Genomic DNA, 21,789 nt, shown 5'->3' on the forward strand with positions numbered 1-21,789 from the left:
CTCAGGTGAAAAATTGAATTGCATATGGGCCTGGGTTACATCAGCTGCGCTCTCCAAATCAGTCTTCAAAAAGCCTGTGTGGCTGCTGGATGTGAGAGTCTTCTCAGATTAGATAGAGAGGAGTGCAAATCACAGCAGGGAGACTGTTAGAGGAGAGATGAATAAACAGACATACTAAGTCATCATTAAAATCATATTTTGTTTTCAACACGTTTTGTAGGGATAACAACTCCCACAAATATAATAATTCTATTTTGGTGTGCTGACATCAAACCAACAAACATTGATTCTGGTAATATCTTTAATGACTAACTGTGATGATTTGCTCAGCTGCCTGTGCAGGCAGGCAGCTTTTTGACCATTGTGTAGATTTGCATGCTGCAGGACTCTGGAAAGAAGAGCTTCTGTCAGTTTTGCAGCTTGTGCTTGCTGAGGAATTTGCATACGTTGTCATGCAAATTGCCTGGCCACATTCATTGGAGGTGTGTACTATAAGTACTATGTGTGTCCCACAATGCTTGGCTGTTCATAAGGATTTCATCCTATGTAACACCCCTGGTGGGGTGTCAGCCTTACTCTCTGTTTGAAGATCAACTTAGAGTAATTCCTGAATCTGCGCTAGGCAGATTTTCCCTAGTGCAGTTAGGATTGCTTATCTGTTTGTTTGTTCTGTTGCCATTGTCCTGTCCCAATGGTGGTCGACAGGAAATGGTTCTGATCTCTGTTCTTGGAGTATAGCTGGTGCAGCGGTTGCTACCTAGCCACTTTTTGCTAGCGCTGTGGATCCTTCTGTTCTGTCTCCTGGGATCGCGCTAGGCACTTTTCGCTAGCGCTGTGGATCCTTCTGTTCTGTCTCCTGGGATCGCGCTAGCCACTTTTCGCTAGCGCTGTGGATCCTTCTGTTCTGTCTTCCTGGATCACGCTAGCCACTTTTTGCTAGTGCTGTGGATCCTATCTCTCGCTTGTCCCTGTTTTCGTGTGTCTGTCTTGTCTGCTACGACCGCTTGCTGGAGGCTCAGTGAGGTAACCGTTAAGCAAGCGTTCGCGTCCTCTGTTTCATGTTTGTCTGTTGATGGTTAGTTAGGCGTGCTTGTCTCTATTGTGCTTATCACGTGGACTGTTGCGAATGAGTGCGGTGTTCGCGGTTAGCTAGCGTTTGTTATTTTCCGCATCTCCTCATTGTATGATTTGCTGTGCCTTTGCTAACCTCGTATTTCTGTTCTGATCTGCCTTGTGTCACGTCTGGCGATCGCACCTCTCGCGATCGCGTTCCTGTTTCATATCTGCTGTTGTGTGTGCACTGTCGCGGGGTGGCGACTAGGTTGGCGCACACACATACAACCTGTCCCTTTGCTCGTTCTCATTCGCAATCTCCTCTCTTGCGATTGCGTTCTGCGCTTCGTACAAATTCCTGTCTGGCATTTGTGGAGGTACAGAGGATTGGTTCCTCTGCACTCCCCAGCGCCATCTGCCGACAGGAATTTTCCCTCTACGGGTGCGTAGCACCTTTTGCTGGGTGCCTGCAAATATACGCTTGTGGAGGATTTCCGCCGTATCAGCGCACGCGTTGTGCGCTGATCACGGAGAAAGTTCCACAATCGTTACACTAACAGCTCACAGAGTGACAGCTTCTGTCCTTTCAGTACCTTGTCAGGAATATAGTAAACATCACTGAAAAATGACAGCCATACAAGTTTTCCTTGCAGAATACAACTTTTGAGGACATAAACTACATGAACTATTGACCTTTTTCTAACTCTGGGACACTTGATAGGCTGCCACTGATTAGAGACAGTAAAACATTCAACCTACTTTGTAAATGTTTAAATATAAAATAAAACCATAGAATATTTTAAAAAGTCATTTTTAGGCGTAGGAAGATAAATATAATTTTTTTATCTTATCAATTTATTTTCACATTGGGTTCACTTCAAGTTTCTGCTCAACAGGAGAGTAATGAATCCAAGAGTACTAAAACTCCAACTCTTTAATCAATCTTCTCAGGATAAAACCATTTTGCAATCAGCAGTGAGTGTAAAAAACAGCATTACTTATCAGGCACATGACAACCAGTAAGAGGTGCGGAGGAAGGTCGACGATCATTTCGCCCACTTTCTCAAGTCCATCACTTAAAGTTTCTGTTTCAGGCGTTATACAGAACTGGGACGGTTCTGATCCACATCTCTATAATGCCTGGTGAAGAAAATTAATGCTTTGAAAGCTTGCAATAAACCATATAAAGCTAGTCATTAAAGGTATTACCCGAATCGATGTTTGTTGTTTTGACATCAGCATATCTGTCATAGACCGCATGGGCTGATCCTTGATCGGGTCAATCACTCAGAGTCAGAAACTCGGTCTCGCTGTCGCTTTGCGCATAGATGCTCATATGTGGATTCGCAATCTATGAACCGACTAGCCGGGAGGAGCGTCCTGACTCCAAAGGATTCACCACACACATACATTTTAAATACTTGCCACCACATGTGAGTCAGCACATGACTGTAAATATATTAGCACACTGCGAACACTGTAAGTTAACCCTTAGCTGTATGCAGGGATTGGCGCCAGATCTGTCTATCTGTGCCCGATTCAAGCATACAAGTTATAAATACAAGATATTCTAGAAAACAAGGTAACGTTTTCGGAGGAGTAAGCACGATTGTGTATGTTCAGGAACAGGTCATAACCGCTAAACGATTTTTAAATGTTTTAATAACAAAAATGCATTACACACATTTACATACACTAATTAACCTATACACACAAAGCTTAAAATGAAAGGGAATAATTGTGAAAGGTTTACTTAGCCGAAATGCAGTCTGTGTGGGGATATTTCCTTCTGGGAAAAGAAATTTAAAGTCCTTCGTTTCAGAATCATAGACCTTTAGGTATATTTTGTAATCCAAGCAGATGTTACAGTTCCAAGATGGCTGCTAACCACATGGCCCTCTGGTTACCAGCAGCAGGCTCTTGTGAAGATGGGATTTGGAGGACTAAAGTCTGCCTGCTGGAAATGTGCTTTTGATGAAGCTGGTTTGGGTGTGTGGCTACGCTTGCCCCCTCTGAATTACCCACCAATGACAGTCCACCCCCTCCTAGGAGGTTTTTGAGATTAAATGGTAAAAGACTGTAACGCATAAACTAAACGTGTCATATTTAGGTGGATAGCAGATTCATACTTGTCAGAAAATACCGATTAATATGATATCTTGCATGAGTGCGTTAGGCTGTCCGGTCCCCAAGAAGGGTTGTACACCAATAACCGGATCAGTTATGGTTATGAATTTTATATCAGCACATTGGGCAGATTTTAACGAATAAGACTATATTAATCTCATGGCTGTGCTATACACGGTTTTCATTTAACAGACCAAAATCATAAACCATATGCATTTAGATCTATTCCTAATCGGAGCCACTTCGGCTGTACTCCCGCTGGGAAAACTGGCCTTAGCCTTTCCTGTGATGAAAGGAACTTTTAGTGCTCAATTAGCATCTGAGTGAGACCAGCTAGAACAACCTTTGATGTATTACACCTCTGTGTCATTGGCCACGAAAGGGACTCTAATTCAGTGTGGGGGATGGGGTTGCTTTCACTCAGAAGAGAAGGAAAAGACATCTGTTGCACGTCTAAACAGAAAGTGACATTCTGCTCTGCTGTGCGGAACGATACAGAATCGCTAATCGTCTCAACGTCCGTATCATTCATGACAATATCTGCTCCAGAACACCAGACCATACTTCACTCTGTTTTTCTGGGAATTCAAAAGTCCTTCCTTCTGATCTCATTGGAGGAGTGCCCTAACAATCCCAGTGAAGTATGCAAATAAGAATAAAATGTTTTGCACACCACTGCAGTGCTTATTCAATAGAATAGGACTTAAAAATATTGACATAAAAAATAATAACAGTATTACACATTTAAAACTATGGAAAGTTCTGATTTAGATAATAAAAACAGAGTAGGGAATACAAAAACATCAAGGGAATCTGACATACCAGATACTAAGTTACAGAACAAATAGTGAAGTATGTAACCTAAGGTAATCCATACTCAATAAATAACTCCCAGACATCTTTAAAGCCATAGCTATTATATTTAGCTGGTTTATCTGGAATTGTTTGTCATGTATTTCTAGCAGACAACTCAGACTGTAACATCTATATTTAAATGATAAATTGTATTCCAGTTTGATAAAGTGATTACTTGAAACAAAAGCTTTGGCGTAATATTTCTGTGTTCAGTTGACTACTTAAATTCCTAAATAGTACATTCAGCACTATTTTATTCTGGATGAATAAAGTTTCATGTCAGAAAATGTGATGTATTTCCGCATCGTTTATACCCACCTGCAGTAGACACACTTTTCATTCTTCAGGGAGACAATGAAAGAAGTGAACTAATTAAGCCAAGTGGATGATGAATTGTATTCTGGGAAGATCTGACAACTTTTTCCACAAAGTCTTTTTTATTAAGGCAGAGCAGAAAAGCGTCAAGAGGATAAAGTCTGAGGTGAGCTGGACTAGTGGACCTTTAAAAGAGTGATGTCATAAGGAAGAGTAGCGCAAGCTACACACTCCAAATATAATGGAGTAGATAAAATCATTTCTTCTTTAAAAATTCACTTTTTCTAGTTAATTTTTTCCCTTTAGAGCTTCCCTTGTACCTTTGCGCTGAAGAAAGAGTGGTAACACTGAAACTGGTAGTGATGTGACGGCACTGAGGCAGTAGAGGTCACGCCCCCGACATCCCCGCACCTCCAGTTATTTTCGCTGGAGAGACACCACCGTGATCCGAGGTCCTGGCTAGACCTCAGGGTGGAGATTTGAAATCTGGGCAGCCTTCTACATGTTATTTTATCCTTGCATCAGGGCCTGCGCTACCATAGAGGCAAAGAGGGCAATTGCCCCAGGGCCCCCAAGTGCTGCTGGGCCCCCAGGTCTCCCCTTGACTTGTGCTCCCCGGAGCCTCTGCAACATATTGCCAGCATAGCAGCTCAACACTCCAGTGTGCGGCTCAATCCATTCTCCATGTCTTCATCCCTGATCACTGCCTCTTCACCATGACCCATTGCAGCTCATTAGGTAATAACATGCGCCATGTCACTGAGAAGAGGTGGCCCTGTAAGGATGAAGACAAAAGTGCATCGATCAATGGAGCAGCGCACCAGGATAAATGACAAAAAATGATGTGGGGGCCCGGGGAGTACAGTGAAGTTGAGGGGTGTAGATCTGGGGGGAGGGCGGCAGTTGACTCAGTGGCCCAGGGGATGAATATGTTGTGGGGGGAGGAGTCAGGGGGGACCAGGTTAATTTTGCCCCAGGGCCCCATTGAGGCTTGAACCGGCCCTGCCTTGCATCAATGTAAGTGCATCTTAATTTTGTGATTTTTTTTGTGAAAACAGATGATTAATACGCTCTTTCTCCCCTTCTTACTTCCTTGCAGGACATAAATATGCTGCAGGACATGCCTAATTAAACATTGTCAAGGCCAAAAACTTCTGTAAGAAATGCTTTACAGATGCATTGCTAGCCTTCAGGCTAATGATGCTCTCTGTTGCTATGGAAGACGGCGGCTAGACATTGAGTGGCTCACGATGAAAGGCCGATCGGGTGACTTTTATGTAGTGTGTGTACCTTTAGAGAGCACACAAGGATGCTCATGGAATTCTGAACACAGCTTATGGCACATGAGTGAATTTCAAAGGGCACTCTGTGCTTGCACAAAGGAACTATGTGTGGAAGGACTCTTCTGTGCATGCATAAACTGAAGGATCTTGCATCCTTATACATGGCTGAGCATTTCAATGACTACTGTACCCTGTGCTGCCTCAGAGAGGGGCTATGTCTCTGTTGTAACAAGTTATATTAGTCTGCTTCTTTTGTGTGACCCACAGCTAGTCTGGCCTTCCTTGATTGCTGTTCCACTCTCTTGCTTGGATTTTTTTACTTTGACTGTTTGCTGGCTGCTCCAACTATCGGCTTGCTTTTCCACTGCTTTACCTGGCACATGCCCTGACCCATTGGCGTGTCCTTACTTTCCCTCTAGACATCAATCTGCACCCCACAGTCTGTACTCTACACTGTAGTAGACCCTGTTCTTTATATTTCCATTGGGTCAATTCCAGGAGCCACAAACCAGTGGCTATTTGCAGCAAACTAGTCCATAGCCTACCAGGAGAGATGACCCATAATACTCTGTAAGGTGCTCTGTTGATGACCAATAGCCACTTAGACTCCAGGGCTGGATTTGTACTTTCAAGTGCAATAGGCCGGCTGTCACCAACCGCCCTCCCCCCAGTCCTCCCCCCCAAAAAAAAACTGTCCAACCCTCTGAGTGGCAATCGCTCTGCCCTCATTCGGCAAAGAAGCAGTGCATGCTCTGTCCACTCCCTGTCATTTTTCACTCCTGCCTGAATGCACAACACCCGAATCACGCTCATGTATAAGCAGCACTTATGTACTCATGCCCAAAACATTCCCGGCCTCGGCTGCTGTGCACATCTGGGCAGGAGTGCGAAATTGCAAGGAGTGTGAGTAAACAGAGCATGTGTTGCTTCTTTGTCCTCTGTGTGACTGGCCACAGTCAGAGCCACAAACAGGTGACAGGGCAGCGCTATTGAAAGAAGCTCATCCAAAACAGAGAACATGTAAGTAGAAGATCTTAAACTACACATGCTGAGATATATGTTCTATAAACAGTGACAATATAGTACTTAGGGACAGGAAGGACAGATCTTAAAATGAGTCAGTAGGAAGTTTTGAAGTTTTTAAACAGAATGATAACATTTATTAGCTAACTGTAAATAAAAGCAGTGAGCCTTTGGCTTCTTCAGACTTTGTATATGTTTGTAGACTTTATACTAACAAGATGTTAGAGCACACAACTATAAATACATTCAGCATCAGAAGGAGATACATAGTTTGTTTTACAAATATAAATAAATGTAATATACAGTAATTGCCATCATGTTTCACTGATAACTAGCTAGCAAAGTACAATGCTCTTCAAAAATGAGTCATGAAAGAGTTAAACTGTAGCACAGAGAATGCTGTGGTCATTCCCTAGGAAAACAAAAAAAAACCCATACATTTAACAGGTCTCAGGTCTTCAAGAGCTGACCAGACCAGTAATAAATCTGACAGCGCAGAGGGAGAAGATTCCTGTTTGTGATTTTGAATGTGTGCATTAAAAAAACTTACGGAACCTAAGAGTTCTGCTACTAAACCCAGGCTGGCACTTCTCACAGCAGCTTGTATGTCCCCACCATCATACAGAGGACATAATCATCAGGTGACAACACATACTGACTGTCCTCAAACACAATATACACAAGTGAGAGAGATGCATTGCAGGGATCTCTGGAATCCAGGCAGACCGGAGCAAAGCAGGAGAGATGATTTACTTTGACATGTGACCTCTTATCTCTCAAAGTCCTGCAGCCTGCTGATTTTTAACGCCCTAGGCCATGGCCTTTGAGGCCTTCCCAGAAATCCGGAACTGTTAGACTCTGTGCATTGGGGGAGCTTGAGCACACCACTGGTGCCAGGATCAACAGTTTACACAGAATACATAACTGATCATAACAGAAATAAGGAATAGGGTCAGCTGTGTAATGAATCTTAAAGATGTTAAAGTAAATTTATTGAAAGGGCCTCCTAATCACCAATCTCAAACTGCTCTTATCCTCTAAGTCTTAGTGTCTAGCAATGTATGAGCAGATCGCCCAAGAAATATTTTGTGATGCAACCTTGCTACATCCTCGCTGCCCCCCCCCCAAAATGTTTTGTACTTGTGTTCCCCAGTGCCTGTGCATTAAATTACTTTACCTTTCTACTGTTGCCACTAGTGTCCACTTGCTCCTGCATTGGCAGCCCACGTGACTGCCAACAAATAGCATGTGGGACATGTGTGTGACGTCGCACACACGCCACATGCTATATTCTGGTATATTAATGCAATGTATTTTAATGCACGTGCACCAAGGGGCATACGGTATATAAAATTTGGAAGGACAATATTGCACGCCGTAACCCCCGCGCACCCGATCGCCCACAGATTTTCCAGCATGTGGGATCGATACATTTGACCGACTTTGGCCCAAAATCGGTTGAAACGTCGATAGGCCATGCAGTACCAATTTTCATCCCAGTCCATAATAATTATCAATTCGGATGGTTGATCGGCTGCCAAATGGCCACCTTTATCCTTTTAGGATACATTTTCCCTCTGTTACTTAATAGTATTATCTCTGCCATATCCTGTTCAGTGTCAGGCTGAAGCCCTTAATGAGTCAGTGCTGCCTACATATGCTCGGCTCTGCTTCCCATTCTGTTTATCCTGTAATAAATGCCGTCATCTATGTCGTAAATAGGCTGTGAACTTTGTTTTAGATATTGTTGACATTTCTTCTGATCTTTAGCAAGTTTGCAGTTGTGTCATATCATTAAAGTGAAACTACAGCTCCTTGTCATTTTTTTCTGAAAATGTTTGTAATGCTCGGTGTAGTCTATAAACATCTATTGAAGTATCACAGTAATGAGAATTTTGACATTCTGCTTCCCTGGACAAAGCTTATACCAGCCATTGCTTCACTGTAGTAGCTGATAGGTAAGCAACTGTGTACAGAGTAATGGTTATTTTGTAAAACAGACCAAGTGAAGAGGGTCATACTGTGCGTACACATGATTTTGCCGTCGATGAGTTGGGCGCAGAGTGAGCCGACTTGCAATTTCAAAATAAAATATGCTCAGAGTAATTTTGCAACTGAATACTGAGCGATTCTGGAGTGTTTTGGAGAATTTTGAACTATCACTTTGCTCAATTAAATTGCTCCAAAAATCACGTACAAATTGCACAGGGCCAGTGATTGCAATGTCTATAAATCGCACTGTGGGCTATGCTCCATTAATTTTTATTAGTGCTAAAAGTGCCGTAGTGTGTCATAGCCCTTAGGGCTGGTTCACACTGTAAGAGTTTTTTTAGTGTTAGTGATTTGTAGAGGGCAGCACGGTGGCGTGGTGGTTAGCGCTTTCGCCTTCCTCCAGGCACTCCGATTTCCTCCCACATCCCAAAAACATACAGATAAGTTAAAGGGGAACTGAAGAGAGAGGTATATGGAGGCTGCCATGTTTATTTCCTTTTAAGCAATACCAGTGGCCTGGCAGCCCTGCTGATCCTCTGCCTTATTAGCCATAGCCCCTGAACAAGCATGCAGCAGATCAGGTGTTTCAGACTTTAAAGTCAGATCTGACAAGACTAGCTGCATGCTTGTTTCTGGTGTTATTCAGACACTACTGCAGAGAAATAGACCAGCTGGACTGCCAGGCAACTGGTATTGATTAAAAGGAAATAAATATGGCAGCCTCCGTATACCTCTTACTTCAGCTCCCCTTTAATTGGCTTCCCCATAAATTGGCCCTAGACTATAACACATACACTACACAATACATACACATAGACCATATGACTATGGTAGGGACTGTTTGTGAGCTCCTCTGAGGGACAGTTAGTGACAAGGCAATATATACTATGTACAGCACTGCGGAAGATGTTGGCACTATATAAATACTAAATAATAATAATAAAGCTCTTGCTAATGCAATGTTATGGGTAATTTTTTATAAAATCACGTCACTCAAGTGAGAACACACACATAGCATTGCATGAGCAAGAGCTATTCAGATCACAAGTGCTTAGAAAAACCTCTTGCAGTGTGAACCAGACCTAAGGCTATCAGTTTTCTATGTGCATTTTTCTGCATCAGTTTTCTGGCAGTGCTGCATTGCATTGCTGTCAGTTGTTTTTTTTTAAAAAATCACTCCCATTTACTTGCATTAAAATCATGATAAAAATAGCTGCAATCGCATAAAATCGTGGACTCGTAAAAACGCACGCAATCGCTGTGATTTTTATGCAATTTTACTGCAATTTTAATGCAAGTTAATGGAAGTAATTTTTTAAAAGCACTCAGAAAGCGCTCAGCAATCGCAAACGCTCAGAAAAGCGTTTATAGTGTGCCTGAACCCTAAGAATTTATGGTGGGGATGACTCTTGAGAAATCCTGCAGGCATACATGGGAGTGGGAAATGCGTGGGACAGTTAGGCGAAGGTCATTGGAGGACTAGAGGGGACGACCTGGTGTATACCTGTGAACAAGCTCCGAGATGTAGGTAGGGCAGGTTTTATGCACAGATTTATAGGCCAGGCATAGAATCTTGAAACGTATCCTTAATCGGATAGGGAGCCAGTGCAGGGATTTACAGAGGGTCGATGTGGAAGCAGATCGGTAAGAAGAATGGATGACTGAAAGGTCAGGGTACGTATGTATTCTAAACATGTCCGGGACATTCCTAGCTGCAGCTGGTGTGCAAAGCCATTCAGGAGAGCAGTTGAAGAGGCCGCACAGAGTGGATAGAGCATGCACTCTGCTCTAAGTGAGTCCAGTCAAAGCTTTGAATGGGGGCATAGCTGCAACACGACAAGGCCAGCTTATCTGAGGGGCCACACACTTATGGGGACACTCAGGGACGGGCCAAGGCGGAGGCAAGAGAGGCTCCAGCCTCAGGGCGCAGTGTAGGAGGGAGCGCACAACTCACTCAGCTATCACTCCCCTATTGTGTTTGAAGATACATGGCAGTGACTGCAGGCCAGATAACTAGAGAGAAAGGTGTTGGCGCGCGGGGGGGGGGGGGGGGGATAGGCGTTAGGGGGCCTGTGACGCTTCTTAGTCTAGTAGTAATCAGTGTGCGACGGCTGGGGTGGAAGGGATGGAGGGGCGCACTTTGGTGTCCCAGCCTTGGGTGCTGGAGGACCTTGTCAAGGCTCTGGGGACACTGAAGAAGCTCCAGGTATGATCACCTTCTTAATCTTGAGATTAGGTACTCTTTTTAACTCCTGTTTTGATTTGATAAGTCTTAGCAGAAGATAAGATACTACGCTATGTGTTACAGAGCCTGACATCATACTGTTATAACACATACCACAAGTAGAGAAGGCCCAAACGGTTCGCCGGCGAACGGTTCCAGGCGTACTTCCGGTGGTTTGCGATCGGGGAGAACCGTGAACTTTACCGGAAGTTCAATTCGCCCCCATAGTGCACCATTAGGGTCAACTTTGACCCTCTACATCACAGTCAGCAAGCACATTGTAGCCAATCAGGCTACACTCACTCCTGGAGCCACTTCCCCCTTATAAAAGGCAGGCATCGACGGCGATTTTACTCACTCATGTGCCTGCAGTAAATAGAGAAGGGACAGCTGCTGCAGACTCTCTCATAGGGAAATATTAGTTAGGCTCTTGTAGGCTTCTTAGTTTGCTCCTTGCTGATTCTTTTGATCTATTTTTTTTCTGTGTGTACCACTGACCCTTGTGTTGCATAGACAGCCTTGATAATTCATACTGTGTGTGCCACTGCCAGGCCCAGCACATTCAGTGACTACCTGTGTGTGTGACAGGTGCACATTACCCATCACTGCATATACCTACCTGTTGTTCACTGTGCACCTACCCACCTACGAGAGCGCATGCAGTGTCACTGTGCCTGTCCGCTACCTGTCTGTGTGTGACAGGTGCACATTGTAATACCCATTACTGCATATACCTACCCACCTGTTGTTCACAGTGCATCCACCTACCTACGTGAGCTGAGCGCACGCAGTGTTAGTGTGCCTGTCCGCTACCTGTCTGTGTGTGACAGGTGCACATTGTAATACCCATCACTGCATATACCTACCTGTTGTGTTCAGTGCACCCACCTCATCACTGCATATACCTACCTGTTGTGTTCAGTGTACCCACCTTATCACTGCATATACCTACCTGTTGTGTTCAGTGCACCCACATACCTATGTGAGTGCACGCAGTGTGATATACCACTCCGTGCATACCTGTTAACTGCACCTGTGTGACTGCACATTGTATTAGTCAAGTCAGTGCATACCTTTCACTTCATCCTCCTCGATATAGACAAAACTGAAAAAACACGTAGGGGCAGAGGTAGAGGCAGACCCAGAGGAAGGCCACCCGGCAGGTCTGTGCGAGGTCGTGGTGATGTGATTTCGTGCGGCCCTGGACCAAAGTACAGTGCTCAGTAGAAAGCGTGTCCCATCAACTCCCACGGTTGTCAGGACGTGGTTGACTATTTAACACAGAACACCTCATCTTCCACAGCCACCAGCACTACTCCAAGTACCACATCTGCTACATTTGACAGTTCGCAGGAATTATTTGGTGTGTAAATCACTGATGCACAGCCATTATTGTTACAACCAGATGAAGGCGCTAAGCAAGTTACACCACCTCATAGGTGTCTGAGTTAGGCGACACTATGAACGTAAGAGAGAGGGATGATGAAGTACCTGCTGTTGGTGCAGTTTTGGAGGTGTCTGAGGCAAACGAAGCTGGGCAGGATGATTATGATGATTATGATGATGACGATGATACGGATCCCACGTATGTTCCCAATAGAGGAGATGAACAGGGGGACAGTTCAGAGGGGAAGCCAGAGAGGAGTAGGAGGAGACAAGTTGCTGAAAGGAGCAGGGGGAGCTCATCATCAGAAACAGCTGGTGGCAGTGTCCGGCGGCATGTATTGCCACCTAATGGACAGCCAGCCAACATGCCCTTCAACGTCAGCTGCTGATGCCACCATAGTGCCATCACTCCAGGGGGGCTCAGCGGTTTGGAAATTTTTTAGTGTGTCTGCCTCAGAGCAATGCCATCTGTTCTCTCTGCCTCCAAAAATTGAGCTGTGGAAAGGCCAACAGCCACATAGGGACAAGGCCCTTATGAAGGCACTTGGAGAAAAGGCACAAACTGCAATGGGAAGAGCACCAGAGCAAAAGCAGCACAAAAAAGAAAAGCCACACTCCTTCTCCTCTTCCTCCTTCAGGTGCAGCATCTTCAACCGCTTTCTCCCTTGCACCTTCACAGCCACCCTCCTCCGCTCCGCCTCTGCCCTTGAGTGGTTCCTGCTCCTCTGCCCACAGCAGCCAGGTCTCCGTGAAGGAAATCTTTGAGCAGAAGAAGACAATTTCTGCAAGTAACCCCCTTGCCCAGCGTCTGACAGATGGCTTGGCGGAACTGTTAGCTCGCCAGCTGTTACCATACCAGCTGGTGGACTCTGAGGCCTTCCATAAATTTGTGGCCATTGGGGCACCACAGTGGAAGATACCACGCCGCAATTATTTCTCTAAAAAGGCGATACCCAAACTGTACCGTGAAGTGGAAAGGCAAGTGGTGTCATCTCTGGCACACAGCGTTGGGTCAAGGGTCCACCTGACCACGGATGCCTGGTCTGCCAAGCGCGGTCAAGGGCTGCTACATTACTTACACAGCCCATTAGGTCAACCTGGTGACCGATGGCAAGCAGGGAGTATGTGGCTGTGCAGCGGACCAACTTGTGACACCTCCACGGCTTGCAGGCAGGCCTCATGCCACCTCCTGTCCTTCTCCTCCTGCTACATCCTCTTCGCTATCGCCCTCCTCCTTGGCTAAATGGCAGTTCAACTCTACTGGTGCTGCGATCTCCTCTCCAGCTACACAGCCCCATCTCCCCAGGGCCAATGCTGCATGCCAGGTACGATGGTGTCACGCCATCTTAGACATGTCTTGCCTCAAAAGGGAGAGTCACACTGGACCAGCTCTCCTGGCTGCTCTTAACAAACAGGTGGATCAGTGGCTTACCCCGCACCAGCTGGAGATCGGCAGTGATCTCATTTCCGCGTTGAATTTGGGAAAGTTGACACATGTACCCTACATGGCACATGTGCTGAATCTAGTCATTCAAAGATTTGTGTCAAAGTACCCAGGCTTAGAGGATGTCCTGAAGCAGGCCAGGAAGTTGTGTGTGCATTTCAGACGGTCTTACACGGCCATGGCACGCTTTGTGGACATTCAGCGGAGAAACAACTTGCCTGGTGAGACGCTTGATATGTGATAGCCCGACTCGCTGGAATTCGACCCTGGTCATGTTCTCTCGCCTGCTAGAACAGGAGAAAGCCGTCACCCAGTACCTGTACAATTACAGTAAAAGGACACAATCTGGGGATGTTCTGGCCCAACAACTGGACACTGATGCGAAATGCATGCAGGCTCATGCGGCCGTTTGAGGAGGTGACCAACCTGGTGAGTCGCAGTGAAGGCACCATCAGCGACTTGATCCCGTATGCTTACTTCCTGGAGCGTGCCGTGCGTAGAGTGGTGGATCAAGCTATGAAGGAGTGTGAAGAGGAACAGTTATGGGAGGAACAGTTGTGGGAGCAATTTTCAACAGAACCAGATGTTTCCTCAACACCTGCGGCAGCACAGAGGGGGGAGGAGGAGGAAGAGTCATGTGGGGAAGAGGAGTCAGACTCGATGATGAGGAAGGTGTTTCTTTGAAAGAGGAGGAGGCGGCGGCGGCAGAAGAACAACCGCAGCAGCCGTCGCAAGGGGCTTGCATTGCTCGACGTTCCCATGGTATTGTTCGTGGCTGGGGGGATGAGGAGGACTTACCTGACATCACTGAGGGAGAGCAAGAGGAGATGGATAGTATGTCTGGATCCAACTTTGTGCAGATGGCATCTTTCATACTGTCCAGCCTGTTGAGGGACTCCCGTATAAAAAAACTCAAGGATAATGAGCTGTACTGGGTGGTCATGCTACTAGACTCTCGGTATAGGCACAAAGTGGCAGACATGTTACCAACTCACCTGAAGGCAGAAAGGATGCTGCACTTGCAGAACAAGCTGGCAACTATGCTTTACAATGCGTTTAAGGGTGATGTCACAGCACAACGCAATAAAGATACTACTGCCAGTAATCCTTCTACCATGTCCACGCAGGCAAGGACGGGACGCTCCAACGATCTCATGGTGATGTCGGACATGCGGACATTCTTTAGTCCAATGCCTCGACTTAGCGCTTCCGGATCCACCCTCCACCAACGCATGGACCGGCAGGTAGCCAACTACCTGGCCCTAAAGAGAATCTGTACCTAAGAAAAGTTAATAAAATAAACATTTCACCCTGTCTGTAGCGCTCTCCTCTCCCCTTCTGCGTCATTTTCGCTGCTCCCCGCCACTATTTTGGCCATAAAATAACACTTTTACAAAGTGTTTTGTAAACAACCAATATGGCTGCCAAAACTGGAAGTACGTCGGGCAGAGCGTGTGCCCGGGCCGCTTCCAGTCAGTGTGCACAAGATGTATAGGTTGCTGTAAAGTATGTCAACACATAAAAAAAACATCTATACACAAGCAGGCTGTATACAGCCTTCGTTTTGAACAGCAAGAGATTGAATCTCAAGAGGTCATTAGTTTGTTTACCTTCTTTCTCCCAGCATCCCTGATGCACTGCAGCATGGCACGCTGTTTCATCCGAGCCTGCAGACTGGAGCCCTCTGCCTGTGTCAGGAATCAATCACCATGTGAAAGCCCAGGCAGATCCTTCCAAAGCCAGAGGAAGATGTCTCACGGCAAAGATTGAAATAATCAGCTCTCTTCCTGGTCAGCAGCCTCACAGTCTGAGAGAGCAGAGACTGCCTAATGTAACTCACAGGAGCAAGCATAGAGGGGCGTGGAGGGGGGCCTGCCTAACAGATAAATACTGAAGAGTCAGCCCCAGAAGATAGATACGTTGATTTATTACACTGACTCTGCAACCAAAAAGGGCTGCAGTAAGCCAGATCACATTAGATTAGGTTTAGGAACCTGTAGGATAGAAGAAATACAGCTGAAAATGTTGTTACAGAGTCTCTTTAAATGTGGATGTAGACACTGTGAGCAGCGATGAACCCTTGGACTACTGGGTGGCCAGAGCTGTCCCAATTTGCCATCCAACTTCTGTCTTGCTCTGCCTCAAGCGTCCTGTCAGAAAGGACCTTCAGCGCAGCGCAGCGACTCTTCTCAGTGAAGGCGACTTCACTGAGAAGAGAAGTCGCCTAAGTCACAAAAGTGTTCAGTACCGGACCTTTATCAAAATGAATGAGGCATGGATCCCGGAGGGCTACTGCCCGCCCAAAGACTAAGTCAGTCTCCACACACAGCATCTCTGCCTGCACGCTGTGTGACTGGCTGCCTGCCCCAAGACTAAGTCGCTCCCCACACAGCACCTCTGCCCGCAGGCCGCTTGACTGCCTTCTCCGTCACCACCAACAGGGTCCAGGACTCCAGGTGGATTCCTGAATTTAATAATAATGTTTCTGGTGCGTGTACATGCCTGCCTAATTTTTCTGGCTGCAGTGCAGCTGCAACAACAAAACAAAAGGCATGTACATGTGCCCATTCCCCTTCGTGATCATTAACATTAGCTGTGGTGAAGGAGCTTGCGTATCACAATGAAGCAGTGACCGCCGGCTATATGAGTGTCTCGGGGGGTGGCACACCAAAGATAATAAGGTCGTTGCTTCATTGCGGACAAACCAAATTTGATCAGCTGGACAATCACTGTTCTGTCATTCAGCTACCTCAGCCTGACAACCATATGGACTGGAAAGCCGCATTTACCTACACTCTCATCATGGTGCGCACCAGTCCAGCACGGCTGTCACTACACAAACAGCTGTTTGCAGTCACTGCATACCTTTCACTGCATCTTTGACTGCACATTGTATTATACCTGGCAGTCAGTGCATACCTTTCACTTGAATAGAGGACCTGCTGCTTTCCTTGGATGTGTGGTGGTAGCCGTTTCTCAGGCTCCAACTCCGGACCGGAATCGAACCCTGATTCCCCGGCCATTACCCCTGGTCACAATGGCAGACCTGCCCTCCATAAAAGATTCTCGTTAAAGGATTTAAAGTTGATTCATCTCATATACAGCAGGGCCTCGAACGTGCTCCTGTATTGTTATTTTTGGTCACTACCTCGGGATGTGCATGCCATGCCTGCTGCCTTCCTTGGATGTGTGATAGCCATTCCTGCTCCTTTGGCCACAGCATGCCTGCTGCCTTCCTTGGATGTGTGGTGGTGGTAGCCGTTTCTTAGGCTCCCACTCCGGACCGGAATCGAACCAGGATTCCCCGGCCAATACCAGTCGTCACTCACAATGGCAGACTTGCCCTCCATAAAAGATTCTCGTTGCAGGTACTGAACAGCAAGCAGAATAAGTATTTAAAAAAATAGATGTAAGCTTTAACAATGGTAGAGAAAGAACCATCGAAAGTTGATAAGGCAGTCAGACATTACCTGATATCACTGAGGAAGAGCAATCTCGCCATGGTGCGCACCAGTCCAGCACGGCCATCACTACGCAAACAGCTGTTTGCAGTGCGTTACACAGTGAGTTTGGTGGGTCAGTGTGAAGCAGTACTTTAATTACACTCCCTGATTGATGTATACACATGCAAGATGTTTGAAAGCACTTTAGGCCTGCAATTTAGCATTCAATGTGATTTCTGCCCTTAAAACGCTGCTTTGCGTCAAATCCAGATTTTTCCCCAGGACTTTTGGTGTCTATCCCACTCCGCCATGCCCCCCTCCAGGTGTTAGACCCCTTGAAACATCTTTCCCATCACTTTTGTGGCCAGCATAAATGTTTCTAGTTTTCAAAGTTCGCCTCCCCATTGCAGTCTATTGCAGTTTGGGAAAGTTTGCGCGAATCGAACGTTTGGCGAAGGTTCGCGAGCCAAAAATCAGAGGTTCAAGCCATCTCTAATCACAAGAAAACAAAAAACACGTACAATGGTAACACGTCTTTTTGTTAAGGTAGCCCCAGCTATACGTCATCCCCAGAGCACTCAATCCTGATGGAATACTGGTAGATTTGAACTAAACAGTATATGCGAGTGCACAATACAATTAAACGTTTTAAAAAGATAAAAACAGTGAAAAACGTGTGTATCTCCACCATGGACATGCATTTCCTTATTGTCCACATACAGCAAGCATGTCAGCCCAGGGTCATCTCTCCTTACCTAGAGGTACATACAATTCTGTTTTTTGAGCTATGTTATTAAATATGTCTAGTTCACTATATATCACAATTACTGCAGTACTGAAGTGATTGGTTCTGTTTTGTCGGTTGCACAACAGCTGTTATATTTCCTTGTGCTGATAAACAAAAATTTACCTATGAATTCCGTATTCAGTCTTCACAGTAACATGCATCTAAATTAATTACATTATATGCCTTAGCGTAATGCATCTGCTTTAAAGTTATATTTAGATTTGGTTCCTGTTGTTGTTGGTGGGCTAACACAAGGCTATGAGCCCTTACCATCATATCATGGAAGCAGATGGATGATAGCATGAAACAGCATCATAGCCTACTGTGCAAATTTACAGCAAGATTGTGACAAAAATTCAATGAGACACATAGTGGAGAACAAACTCGATAGTAGGGTCATATATTTTCTCCAGCAAAGCAAACAATCAGAGAATCTCTAGAAATGACTGAATGATTTAGGGGTTAATAAATAAATGACAATGAGATCTCCTGTGTGAAAGCAGAAAACTTACAATTAGGTACATTTTCTTTTCTAGCTAATGAATCTTTTTTTTTTAAAAGTACTGGTCCAAATATTTCTGTTACGAGCAAAACAGCAGTTTAAAGAGGAACTTCAGCCTAAAGAAACATACTGTCATTAAGTTACATTATTTATGTTTATTAAAATAGATAGGTAATATAATCTCTTTCCCACTCGGTTTTAAAAGAACAGGCAAATGTTTGATTTCACGAGGGCAGCCATCTTTTCGGTTGAAAGGAGGTGACAGGGAGCATGAAACACAGTTCCAACTGTTTTGTGTCCTGATCACCCCTCCTAGTTGCTAGGCAAAGAGAACATCAACATAGGAAATCCCATCATGCTTTGCACTGCATCAGGGGGAAAATGCCCAGGCAGTTTTCCTTGATGGGGGGGGGGAGCTTAGCTTCTAGTCAGCTATAAATGAGGCTTTGGTATGAAAAACAAAGTTCTGATGCTGTGCAACTGTTAAGGAAACACCAAGGGCTTGATTCACAAAGCGGTGCTAACTGTTAGCACGCCTGTGAAAACCCCCTTAGCACGTCTAAACCAGCTTTTCGCGCATAAAACTTTATGCGCATAAAACTTTACGCGCGTAAAACTTTACGCGCACACTGCACAGAGCGCAGGGCGCACCGCGCAAAGTGCCCATTAAAGCCTATGGGATTTAGCGCGCATAAAACTTTGCGCGCGTAAAACTTTGCGCGCGCAAAGTTAGCGCGCGATCTGATTGAGAAATCCAGTGCTAACCTACTTAGCACCCTGGTTAGCGCGTCTAAAGACTTTAGACGTGCTAAGTAGGTTAGCACCGCTTTGTGAATCAAGCCCCAAGCCTTTTCAGTGCTGCTGAGTAGATTTTTAGTCTGGAGGTTCACTTTAAGTACACAGGCCTCAGAATATAAAACCCTTAGTGTTAGCATACTTAAAAAAAACTTGATTTCAAAAATTAAAGTCAAAATAAACATACACATGTCATACTTACTTCCCCGCATAATCTGCTCATCAATCTCTCTCCTCTCCCGCACCCTGTTTGCCCACGGTGAATGATGGAATTCTCAGTCCTCCATTTTAAAAATGGAGATGACCCTGTAACAGCTTCAGGGTCAGCACTCCATTAACCAGTAATATTGATTGAGCCAAAGGGAAACATGGACATTATCTTGCACATCATTTGTCATTTCAGTTATAACTGAAAGCAACTAATGTAGTGTAAAGGGCCATAAGGGCCCTTTTACACTTAATGTGTTGCTATGCTTTGCTGTTCATTGCATTTGAATGCATTTTTTTCTCTTCAAAGCAATGGGTTGTGAAAAGGCTTCAGTTTTTTTATAGTGTGAAAGAGGCCATATGAAAACATGGACATGGACACTGGACTGCACATCAGTTGTCAGATACTACATGACTTCTTCTGAGCTCCTGTGGGATTCTTGTCTTGATGGATCAGAGCTGTTTTGGCAGCATAGTAGTGACCTTCACAAGATATATAGCTGGTTGTAATATTTTGGCTGGTTACTGTAAATCATCTTCTGCAAAAATGCTAACTATTGTACTCTGTACATTAAAATGGAATTAACACTTTAGCTTTGGACAGTACATATACAACATAATATAGATACACTATGGTATATACTGTAAATATATATACAGTATTTTACTGCATAGCTGCACTATATGTTGCAGAAAAAGTCAGTTGTATTTTCCACCCTGCTTTTGGCAGCTTATGCGCAGCTTGTGAGAGATACCTAGAATCAGAGATAGGTCAGAATAAATGGATTTATAGAATGACAACTGCTGAAATCTGTACTTATAATATATAGATGCAATCTAGAAAGGTTGTACGACTTTCCATTTCAAGGACAAAACTGTTAGAAATTGGTGAGTGTGAGTAGATACCAAAGAGGTGTTAGGTGAACAGCATTTACATCTGCATGTTTTTTTGCTTTAGCTGCTACATGATATGTGGCTAGAAGCCTCCGTCTGATACATTTTCTTAGGCAACGTTTGCGGCTGGGAAATAAAAGCAATGCATCACCGTCTTCCTAGTGCTAAGATTTACTAACTGGAATATCCCAGTGAAAATAAAAGTATTTTATCTTTGAATGCAGGATTATTCTTCTAACCTTTAAGTTTTACTTTGTCGGTTTAAAAATGGTTAACCAAAATCACAGAAAAGTTGTAGATAATTTGGTGTTATCTGCATGTACTATGTATATATCTAATCAGAGACTTGATGTCAGATTCTGAATCAGGTAAATGGGCGTAGGAGCCCTTATGGAGAAAAAAGGGCCGCCATAAGTGGCTATTATAAAAGCCGCAATTTGCGGCAAAGGAAGGTGCACAGCAAATTGCGGCTTTTAGAATGGCCGCATTATGTGGCAAGGAAGGCTTGCAGAAATCCTAAGCACTAGAGCGCCCACTATGCATTGCCAGAATTGGGATCTCCGGAAGCCCCTAGTGCCTATGGCGCCATAATGTACAGTCACTGCTGCTAATCAAGGCGCCTCCCTGGGGCAAAATTTACCTTCCTTGCCAAGTATCGCAGATTTGCCGTGAGGGGGTTAAGATTTTTTTGGGGGGGGGGGGGGGGGTTTGGTGCACCCGGGGAGGTTGGGTTAGGCACCATCGGGGGGGGGGGGGTCTTAGGTTTAGGCACCACTGGGAGAGCTGTTAGACTTTGGTAGAGGGAGGGTTCTGTGTGAGAGTAGGGTTAGGTTTCGCCATAGTAAAATATCTGTAAACATTACCAACGTTTTACTAAGGAATTTAGCCGTAGAACATCACTGATTGTAGTAATATTATTATTATTATTTAATATTTATATAGTGCCAACATATTCCGCCGTGCTGTACAGAGTATATGGGGATGCTAGATGCCCATCTAGCATCAGGGTTAACGATCCTGATCAAAGGTTTTTAAACCTGTCATAAATCTGTGGTGGTCTACAGCACTGAATTTATTATATTCTGTGCTGATTGTTAGTAATGTGCTAAAAAAGAACAAGAGTGATTCATTTTAATCCACAAGAAACCTATTTGACCACAAGTCAAATAAGTTTAAAGGGACCTTAGCTGGAACATTGGGCTGTAGGATGATCGGGGAAGTCACCTGACCATCCGGAGTCTTCCCGCTACCGAGGTAAGTATCAAACTTTTTTCTTACAACTTTTCAGGTGTTCTTTACTTGCTGATCATGTGATTCTATAGCAAGATATTCCTGACAAAACGGGACCTTGTGCACAATGACCTCTAAAGCCACCTAATTTTTTAGTTATCCGTTCCTCATTGTCACTTTCCTGCTTCTAAAACATGTGGATTATGTCATAAGGATTTTTTCAGTGAAC

The 21,789-nt window shown here is 44.8% G+C and overlaps 1 long non-coding RNA gene across 2 annotated transcripts in view; it reads right to left on the minus strand.

Moving 5' to 3' along the window:
- Positions 1 to 2,005: 2,005 nt before the first annotated feature.
- Positions 2,006 to 21,789, minus strand: part of LOC137517495 (uncharacterized) — a 64,867-nt gene continuing 45,083 nt past the window's right edge. Inside the window, exon 3 of one of the 2 annotated variants that reach the window (XR_011020547.1) lies at positions 2,006 to 2,193. This is a non-coding gene — a long non-coding RNA (uncharacterized lncRNA). Of the gene's footprint in view, positions 2,194 to 4,955; positions 5,126 to 21,789 lie in introns of those variants that run through there. The other variant, XR_011020546.1, reaches the window with a different exon arrangement.

The sequence above is a fragment of the Hyperolius riggenbachi genome, chromosome 5, assembly GCF_040937935.1.
Source record: "Hyperolius riggenbachi isolate aHypRig1 chromosome 5, aHypRig1.pri, whole genome shotgun sequence".
Classification (NCBI taxonomy): domain Eukaryota; kingdom Metazoa; phylum Chordata; class Amphibia; order Anura; family Hyperoliidae; genus Hyperolius; species Hyperolius riggenbachi.